The following is a 10733-nucleotide window of genomic DNA, read 5'->3' as shown; positions in this document are numbered from 1 at the left end:
AAAAAAAAAAATTCTGAAGCCTTCTAGCTCCCGGTGCCGCCACTTGGGAGGCGTGTCGGTCTTCCACGACGAAAACAACGAATAAAGGTATACTCTATAGGCCCTCCCGCAACATGAAAAGTGCTGGCGACCGCTCTAGGGGCACCTATGCCTCCAAATTAAATGGTCGGTTTCGCCGCCGTTGGGGTTAGGGCGAGCCTATATCTTGGAGTCACTTCAATCCTCAAGAATCCACAGAAACTGGGCCAGGTCCGTTTAATGACCTGGCCAATCTCGTCCTGCGAGGACTGGGTCTGGTCGAGTCTGGAAACGAGAGCCATTGGGTGAGGGCTTCATCTCCGGACCACGACGACTCACCCTTCGGTTTCCTCGATCCGGCTTCCCGTCCTCGCTTCCTTTCTTGTCCCTGGGTTGGTGGTTGGAGTTAGGTTTAGAGTTGCACTAATCTCGTTTTTTTTTTTACACAAAATTGTTTTATTTAATAAATAATATTAAATTTTCCGCGCACCCGCGAAAATGTTCAAATTTTCGGCCGTACGCACTGCGCCTATTCGCTCCCGCTGAATCGATTTAAATGTGCTATCACCCTTCTTTCTTTCTCCTTTTCTTTCTTCCTCTTTCTTTTCGCACGAACCCCGATGTTCCAGTTTCAAACCATTCCGGTCAAAAACCTTGGTGGAGCTCAGATATTCCCCTCTCTTCGGAACGGAGTGGCATCCCTGTCCGATATTGCTTACGTTGTTACACGTTATATGTTATATATCGGCAGGCACCGCTTAGCTCTACCCCGATTATTTTAAGTGGCCATAACACCACACTGACAAGGAAAATTGTTTACGACTGAATTGGCTGTGAAAAACTGGCCCAAAGAGATTCTGGTTGCGAAGGATGTCAACACAGGGCCTTATTGGATACCTAGAAAGCGCCCAACGAGGGAGACCACCCACTGACGAGTCTGGAATCGACCCTGAAGTCCCTCCCGAAGGAAGACTGTACCTCTGTTTTTGTTTTCATCCGGCGTGAGCTGCGACTGCCTCTTGAAGTGCCTGATTTATATTGCTTCTCTCTTCCAGGCTCTCTTCGATGGTCGTCCTTTCTTCCTTCAGGTTGTAGGGCGCAGTCCACTTCCGTCCTAGCTTCCCTATTGCTTCAGGTCTCTGACGTGAACTACACCGGCGAGCTTCCCATTCATGTCCTCCACCTCGTACATGTGATTTCCTATGTCCTTCCAAAGTCGCTCAGTACATGGTTCCTCTTGTCCGGGGTGAAAGGTTACCGCTCGCGTCCGAAGGTCGAAGTATTTCGCGCTGGCTTCATGTGCCTCATGCAGGTTCCGCCTTATGGTGTTCCTCAGCACTGCCATTCTCTCCCCTGGTTCCAAGCCCTCGAGCTCATTATCCTCCAGGGCCTGTAGCTTCCGTGCCAACCGGTAATCGGCCCCACTGGAGAACATGCTCTGCCCAAACAAGGCAAAATACGGTGTCACCCCCGTAGCTTGGTGAAGCGAACTTCTCAACGCCGCCTCTATCTCTGGAAGATATATGTCCCAATCTCTGTGGTCCTCCCCAGGTATGCACGGATCGCGTTTAGCACCGATTGGTTGACCCGTTTTCGCCGCATGCCGTCCTGACATGCCGTATCTCATACTGATCGACCATTTCCTGAAACCTTTTTGCCACGAACTGTTTCCCGTGGTCTGAGTGGATGATTTCTGGGACACCAAACGTGTGGAAGATCTCCTTGGTCAAAAATTTAATCACTTCCACCGTTGTCGCCTCCTTCATCGCTTTTAGAAACGCGAATTTTGAGAAGTGATCGACCACGATAAATATATATGCGTGGCCTTTCCTAGAGCGAGGATACTTTCCCAGAAAGTCAATGTACAGTTTCTGGAACGGCCGATACATGTCAGTCTCTCCCCCTAAGGCCTGGCTTAGGACCTCCATACGCTGGCTTTGTCTCCTTGCACACCTTGCAGTCCCTGATAAAGTTCCGGACCTGAGCCACCATGCCTGGCCAATGGAAGCATTGCCGTAAGCGATGCAGGGTCTTTGCCATGCCGCCATGAGACTTCGTCGGTGGTGAATGTGCTTGCTCAATCAACGTCTGACCCAACGATGTTGGAACCCACAACTTCCAGCTGTTTTCCTCGAGCTCTGGCTTGCTGCTAGTTATGGCCCGCTTGAATACAAACCCATCCACCACTTTGAGGTCCGGCCGCTGGTCCTTTTCCGCTTCGATCACATCCCGTAGCTCCCGTTACTTCTCTGACTCAAACTCAGTGGTCTGAAATCCCAGCATCCATTCGTCCCCCGTGTCCTCCAGCGATTCCACCATTCTGGATAGGGTGTCCGCCACGACGTTTTCCGACACTTTCCGGTGCTGAATGCAGAAGTAATATGCCTGCAGCTGCAGCGACCACCTAGCCAACCTTCCACTCAAATCCTTTAAGGACATTAGCCACTTGAGGCTTGCGTGGTCCGTGATCACGGTGAATGGCATGAGCTCGATGTATGGCCGGAATCGTTTGATCGCTACAACTGCCGCAAAGCATTCCTTCTCAGTGACGCTATAGTTTCGCTGACACTGGTTGAGCTTCTGGGACATAAAGGCTATCGGTCGCTCACTGCCGTCTGTTTCCTCCTGAAATAACACAGCCCCCACTCCGGAATCTGACGCATCACACTGGACAAAGAATCTTTTTGAAAAATCCGGGTGTGTCAGTACTGGTGCCGTCATGAGCGCCTTCTTTAAGGAAACGATCGCTCGTTCAGCCTCCGCCGTCATTTTGAACTTCTGTCCCTTTTTTAATGTATCAGTCAGCGGTGCTGCGAGGTCTGCGAAACCCTTGATGAATCTTCTGTACCATCCCGCCGTGCCTAAGAAGCTTCTAACTTCACGCATACTCCGGGGAATGCCCAGGTTCTGGATCGCCTCTACTTTCCTTGGGTCTGTCTTCAGGGCTCCCCCGCCTATGATAAAGCCAAGATATCGGAGTTCCTTGAAGCAGAAATGCGACTTCTTCAACCCAATTGTAGGGTTGGAAGGGAGGGAAGCAGGCTTTCCCTCAAAAGATCCGCTACCTCTTGGAGCGTCTCCAAATGCTCTTCGAAAGTCGGAGAAACCACCAACAGGTCATCTAGGTACATGAACACCTTTTCTCTCAACCTCTGTGGGATTACTTTGTCCATGAGCTGGCACAGGCGTTGCGCTGCATTTGTTAGGCCAAACGGCATAGTCACAAAGTGGTATAGAGGACGTCCTGGCACTGTAAAGGCCGTATACTTTCGGCTCTTCTCTTCCAGCTCAATTTGCCAAAAAGCATGCTTCACGTCCACGCTAGATATGTACTTTGTCGTATTAATCCGGCTCAGTATACCTTCGATGCTTTGTTGTGGATAGGCATCTTTTACCGTGATTTTGTTAAGCTTCCTGGCATCTAAACAAAGGCGATTTTTTCCGGGCTTTCTTACAAGTGTTATCGTATTACTCCAGGCGCTGTCACTTTCCTCTATTACGCCTAACCGGAGCATCTCGTCGACTTCCTCGTAGATCAGGGACTGCACTGCTGGTGACACCGGATAGTGCCGATCCTTTAACGGTACTGCTCCTTCTACCAGGTCTATCACGTGTTTCATTTTGCTCGTTCTTCCTAGGCCGTTCGCTTCAAAGGTCAAGAAGGACTCGCAAATTCCTTGGAGCCTTTCTTTCTGCTCCTTGGTAAGGTCGTGTGGCTCCGGTTCCTCTTTCTGCTCTCTTTCCGGGACTATCTCCTCCTGAATCGAGTCTAGGTCGAACACCTCTGACGCTATCTGGAAACTTTTCCAAAAATCGACTCCTAGGTACAACTCCTGTTCCAGAGATGGACACAAAAACAAATTCATCATCGCCGTGGCATTTCTATAAGTTATTGGTATTGTGGCTTTGCCGAGGATCGACTGTGCTGCCCCGCTTGCCGTTTTCACCATCGCATAGTATGGCTTCCACGTGATATCCAGGGATTCTAGGAGTTCTCTACAACCTTTTCCTAGCAAGCTAACGGATGCTCTTGGATCAGCCGTTCTACCGCATCTTCCTACGGAATTCAACGACTACTGAACTCGGGATCGCTCCAGCCTTCTTCTCCGGAATCGTTCTCTGGCTTTTTGTACCCTCTTTGACACTAGTGTCATTCCCGCTAGTCTGTTACTCCCAAATATCCTTTCGCGTGCTTCCTTGTATCGGCGCACTCGCTCGCTTAGGGTCAGGTACAGCCTGTCTGGTCCCTGCACGCTCGGTCGAGTGTCCTGCTGGCCTTCATTTCCTATGTTCGTGGTCTCCTCTCGGGCTCTCTTGTGGAACGCGGTTCGCCCGTCACAGCTGCGCTTCTCCCGGTGTTTCCCGTCTTGCAATTTGGACACTTTGGTGTTACTGTGTTGGGCAAACCGCATTTGTAGCAGAACAACTTCCGCTGCACTACCTCGCACTCCTGATACCCGTGCCCACTTTGCTGGCAGTTCCAGCAGACCAGCAGTTTTTTCGGCGCTACCCCTACGATGGCTTCAACCGCATCTTCGGAATCTGGATGGGATTCTAGGTCGCTGGTCGCAAAATTTCGAATTTCCTCCACCCTGTCCGTTTTGCTGTTTTTATAACCCAATCCTGTTCCACCCCTCTGACCATGGAAGCAACTAGCCTCCTAAGCGCCGTAAAATAATCGTCCAGCGACTCTCCGGGCCTCTGCTTCCTCTCGGCTATGTCCTGGATCCGGTCGTAGTCGCTCTGCTTATCGCAGAAACGGCGTTCGAGAGCGTGCTTCAGCTCCTCCGAAGACCTGGGCTGCTTAGTGCGGATTAGGAGCCAGTACCACTCCGATGCATCCTCTACCAGCAAGCGATGGAAATCCCGTAACAACTCCGGCCACGGCATCCCGTAATGGTGTTGGAGGTGTTCAACTATGAACAGGAAATCCTCCGCATTAATGCCTCCAGAGTTGCCCGTGAACTGGAACCCCCATTTGTCCAAAGGCACATCTTGTCGGGTGCGGCTTGAGAGTCTTCCGTCCGGATTCCATTGACCATTGTTCCTGCCTTGGAAGTTTCCACATCCGCCTTCTGGATCAATGCTGCGGGACCTTGTTCGGTTTCCTGGTACTGGAAAGTTATAGGGGCCCTGCATCTACGCGGTTCCATGTGTCCTTCCGTTTCCGGGTCTTCCTTGCAGCCGCTGATTTGCCTGGATTGTGGAATTTTGGGCCACATTCTGTCCGAATGCCTGCCAGGAGTTCCTCTGCGAGTTGTTCTGTCCATTGGTACCATAGTACGGAATCCCTGATCCAGTCTTAGTCCTCGGTTTTGTTCCTTCTCCACGTCCGATATCGGGCCTTCTTTCTGACCCGCCTGCGTGGCCCCCGACTTGCTTGACGATGCCTCCGAACCCGCGTCTCGGCGATCCAGCTTTCTCATCATGTCGGCAAAGCCTGCCCTGATGCACTGGTCGATACGGACATCCATCAGGTGCGTCATGTCCACACGAGTTTGTTCTTGGGAAGCATGAATCATGGCCTGCATTTAACTTTTGTTTAATGACCGATAGGCTTCTGCGTTTTCCATGCTGAACTGCTCCTGAATCGGGTCCAAATGAATGAGTGAGTACACCTTAGGGGTGCTTTCGGAATCCAGGTTCAGGCTCCGTGGAACGAACCTCCTCTGTTGCACACTTAATCGGCTCCCGCCCGACCCTGGTCTCGATCCTATCGCACCTTCCTCTCCCTGACCTGCCTCAGTATTAGCCTGCTCAGCCATGTTGAGGCGTGACGACTAACCAGAAAAGGAATTGACAAAACGCAAGCAACAACAACACAAATACAAAAAAAAACAAAACTCGACGGATTCCCAATCAAATTTTTCTTTTATATATATTGGAAGAAAGAAGATCCCCGGGTTGTGAGGGGTTTGTGTGTGATTTATAAATAAACATTTATGCCATGTATGTGTGAGTAAACCAACAAACAAAACAAAAACAAACGCTGTTTGGCCTGTCAACTACCAAAAATCATCAATTGGCTTGATGGTTTGTAGTTAAGTACGCCAGTAAACATTAGGTTAGGTTAGGTTATACCGGACGGCCCTCGAGGGGCCACACATAGGCCAACATGGCCCATAGCTATCCGGGGAAACTCCTGGATGGACCTAGAGACTATTTATGCGGGTTTTGAGATCCTTGAATATCAAGGTGTTTTTCGCAAAGGCAAGGAGTTCGCCTGGCTTTCTCCTGGAGGCATCTTCTAGCGATGAGAGAACTGGAGAGCCTAGGTATCTCATTCTTGCCCTCGTTAGGACAGGACATTTGCAAATGAGATGCTCCAAGGTTTCGATTGCCTCGGATTCATCACATTTCCGGCATTTGGCGTTGTCGGTAATACCCAGCTTGACTGCATGTGCAGCAGACAGGCAGTGACCTGTAAGAAAACCCACTAACATTCTGCAGTCCTTCCGCGAAGGATGCAGCACGTAGTGGGTGAGTTTCTCGTTGTGTTCTTTGCACATGATTTTTGATACATTACATTAAAACAGTACATTAAAACTAATTATTCCCTTTTTGTTTCAGACGGACTCCTGCCTCGGATAAGATGCCACTCCCTACTCCATGTTCGGTAGCCGAGGTCATCATATTCATCCTTCTGAGCGCTTCCGAAGGCTCACCAAACGTTACCCTGGGTCGTCAGATTTTGCAGGATTATCTTTTTGCCGCATCCCAAAAAAGAAAAATTAGATACTTTGATTTTTATTTTATTTATGTCCCCTTTTTATTAATTTTTTTGAGTATTTTTTAATGTATTCCTCCTAATTTATATAACTAGCTGCAATATTTAATTAATTTCCTATTTAATGTTATGTTACTGTCCCATGTCATTTGTCATTCCGCGCGTATTATCACAAGTTTTTAATTTGTTTAATGTCGCAGTTGACCCCTCCCTTTTTGCTGATCGCATTATGCCATGGCTTCGGTTCCTGGCACAGTCGTCTGCTTTTTCCAGTCTTTGTCCTTAATTATTAATTTTAAATCTGAATTATAATTCTATCCTTATCCTACTTATGGCTATATCGCAGATTTATATCACATATGGTTAAAGTGTTCCCTTTTATCACAGTTCGCAAATCAGCTTCTTAACAGCTGCTGATGTCGTCCTTGTGTTTCAGGAGCAAATACCAAACGTGGTATAAATCTTGTTGCCACTTAAACATTTTTTTGGTTTGTGGGTCCTTCTTCCCGGCGAGAGACCTCTCGAGCGATCACCCGCTCCTATCCAGACCCACTAACCAGAAATACGCCTCCTTATTATCCTAAGCAGGATAGAGTGCTGCCATTTAAATTGGGCGCCATATTGTTATATCCCTTGAAGGACCTGTGTGACATCGGGGCTAGCTCCGGCTAGCTCTGCCTCGGGCCGTAGGTTCCCTAACCCTTGCCCGTCACACACACAACAATAAACATCGAGAGTCGACGTTTAACAACACTATAACACGCGCGGTTTACATTTAAACACACAAAACCAATTCAATAGCCTCTCACACACACTGACATAAATACTCCTCCTGCTGGACTGGAGGCCACATGCTCATCCCTTCCCTACCGTGCAGTCTGTTCGCATGTTGCTTTAATGTTTTTTTAACAGCTGCCCCTTGACAAACACACACCCACAAATCTACCCACTCATTCCCCCCGGTCACCCTCTTCCTCCCAAATTAAATTCTATTCCATGTTCATGTTTTCTATTTCAGCTTATATTTATGTTAACAATCCTAATTTTTAAATTTTTGTATTCTTGGTGCCAAGTATGGTTTGCTTATAGCATTTATGTGTTGATTTCTTGTGCATATATATTTAATTGTTCATTTCATAAGACGCACTTTGTAAATTAATCAAATTCCCACTGTAAAGATATGCCGACCTACCCGTAAGAGCTCTCAAGGGGGGGTTCGCGGGGAAAAATAATCATATATAGAAGACAAGAGAAATAAATATGCCACACAAAATTTCACCGACAAAATTATACACTGGTTGTTTGCATACCAATTAAATACATAAATAAATCTGGCAGGAATATAAATTAACATAAATAAATAAATAAATAAATATGGACAAATAACAAAAATAAATAAATAAATAAAAGTTGATAAATAAATACGAAACTAAATAATATATCCACAATGAATAATTGAATAAAATATTAATGAAAAGTTGTTGCGAATAAATACATCTATAAAAAATATTTGATTAAAAATACCCAGACAAAAACACAAAAAAAAAAATATCTACACACTAAAACTGGAACTAAAACTATACAAAAAAAATTCTGAAGCCTTCTGGCTCCCGGTGCCGCCACTTGGGAGGCGTGTCGGTCTTCCACGACGAAAAAACGAATAAAGGTATACTCTATAGGCCCTCCCGCAACATGAAAAGTGCTGGCGACCGCTCTAGGGGCACCTATGCCTCCAAATTAAATGGTCGGTTTCGCCGCCGTTGGGGTTAGGGCGAGCCTATATCTTGGAGTCACTTCAATCCTCAAGAATCCACAAAAACTGGGCCAGGTCCGTTTAATGACCTGGCCAATCTCGTCCTGCGAGGACTGGGTCTGGTCGAGTCTTTCGGTTTCCTCGATCCGGCTTCCCGTCCTCGCTTCCTTTCATGTCCCTGGGTTGGTGGTTGGAGTTAGGTTTAGAGTTGCACTAATCTCGTTTTTTTAAAACAAAATAGTTTTATTTAATATATATGTCGCAGATTATTTTGTTAACTCAAATTATAACGATTTTTGTGGGTACACACTTGTTTAATTTATTATTGCTTCTCTGTTCTTTCGTGCGAGGCATACACTGTTTTGCCAACGTAGCCTGGGCGTGGGTATGAAAGAGACGGATATTGTTTTCTGAGAACTCACCACACCTGCGTGTGTGTTGCAAGGTAAAAAGGAGTTGAAAATGAATGACACAGCGTTTTGAGAGGCAAGCAGGTTAGTTGGAAATTTGAGGAATCATGCCACGCGCCAGGAAACGTTTCGCCGAAAGTCCAGTTGAGGACTCCGATGCTGGATCGTCGTCATATATTATTAAATTTTCCGCGCACCCGCGAAAATTTTCAAATTTTCGACCGTAGCACTGCGCCTATTCGCTCCCGCTTAATCGATTTAAATGTCCTATCACCCTTCTTCCTTTCTCCCTCTTTCTTTTAGCACGAACCCCGATGTTCCAGCTTCAAACCATTACGGGTCAAAAACCTTGGTGGAGCTCAGATATTCCCCTCTCTTCGGAACGGGGTGGCATCCCTGTCCGATATTGCTTACGTTGTTACACGATATATCGGCAGGCACCGCTTAGCTCTACCCCGATTATTTTAAGTGGCCATAACAAGCTAGACGCGGAAAATGTGCGAATATCTATTCTGATAACGGAACTAACTTTGTAGGATCTGCAAGAAAATTAGATCAAGACTTATTTAATGCAATACAGGAAAATATAGCGATTGCAGCGCAGCTAGAGAAGGATAGGCAGGACCTCACTTTGGAGAGCGAATAATCGGAGACAGTAGTTTGACATACGAAGAAATGTCAACGCTTCTGTGTCAAATAGAAGCATGTTTGAATTCAAGACCATTATATACCATAGTTGACGAAATGGACCAACAAGAGGTTTTAACGCCAGGTCACTTTTTGATTGAAAAACCCCCCTTAGAAATAGTCGAAGCAATGGAAGATGAGAGAATTAGAAATTTGGATAGGTGGAAACTAATCCAAAAAATGAAAAAAGATTTCTGGGTGAAGTGGAAAAATGAATATTTGCATACACTTCAGCTAAGAAATAAATGGAAAAGGGAATGCCCTAACATAGAAGAAGGGCAACTTATATTATTAATGGATGAAAATTATCATCCAGCTAGATGGCCTTTAGGAAAGGTAGAGAAAATCCATAAGAGGAATGTGTAACGTCCTGTCGTCCCCGGGTAGTCAGCGGGACGTCCAGGGTCTGTGCAGATATATTTATTTGGTTCAGGCGTGGTTGCTGTAAGAGATTCCGACCCCGTCCCAGAGTAGAACGCTAGAGGATTATGCCGTAAATGTATCTTAATGTTTATTTACTTAAAAGGTACAATAATAATTCAATAATTTCATGCCGGTTTTCGATCCTGGGGTACGCCGTAGTTCCGATTCGTCCTCCTCGTCCCGAGTGCGGCTGTCCGATAGGGGGATGCCGATAGTCCCGCTAGGGTATGGGCCTTTAAAGCCACCCAATAGCGAATGCGTTCGGACTCGAAAGTCAACCACGAGAGACTGCGTTCGGACTCGAAAGTCAACCGAACCCAGTAGTTGTCGGACTCGACAGTCAGCTCAGCGCCGTTTGTTGGACTCGAAAGTCAGCATATTCGGACTCGAAAGTCAGCTCGAAGACGTTTGGACTCGAAAGTCTGCAGATTAGGACCCGAAAGTCAGCAGAGACGTTTGGACTCGAAAGTCTGCAGATTCGGACTCGAAAGTCAGCAGAGACGTTTGGACTCGAAAGTCTGCAGATTCGGACTCGCAAGTCAGCAGAGAGAATTGCACTCGAAAGTCGGCAGTGTTTTGGACTCGAAAGTCGGCAGTGTTTTGGACTCGAAAGTTGTCAGAGATTGGACTCGCAAGTCAGCAGAGATCCTAACTACAATTTATAAATAGGAACCTGAGTTCCCAAAAAGTGACTTCGCTGCTAACTACTGGGGAG

Source organism: Drosophila kikkawai, chromosome 3L (assembly GCF_030179895.1).
Source record: "Drosophila kikkawai strain 14028-0561.14 chromosome 3L, DkikHiC1v2, whole genome shotgun sequence".
NCBI lineage: Eukaryota > Metazoa > Arthropoda > Insecta > Diptera > Drosophilidae > Drosophila > Drosophila kikkawai.
This window is presented reverse-complemented; position numbering follows the sequence as displayed.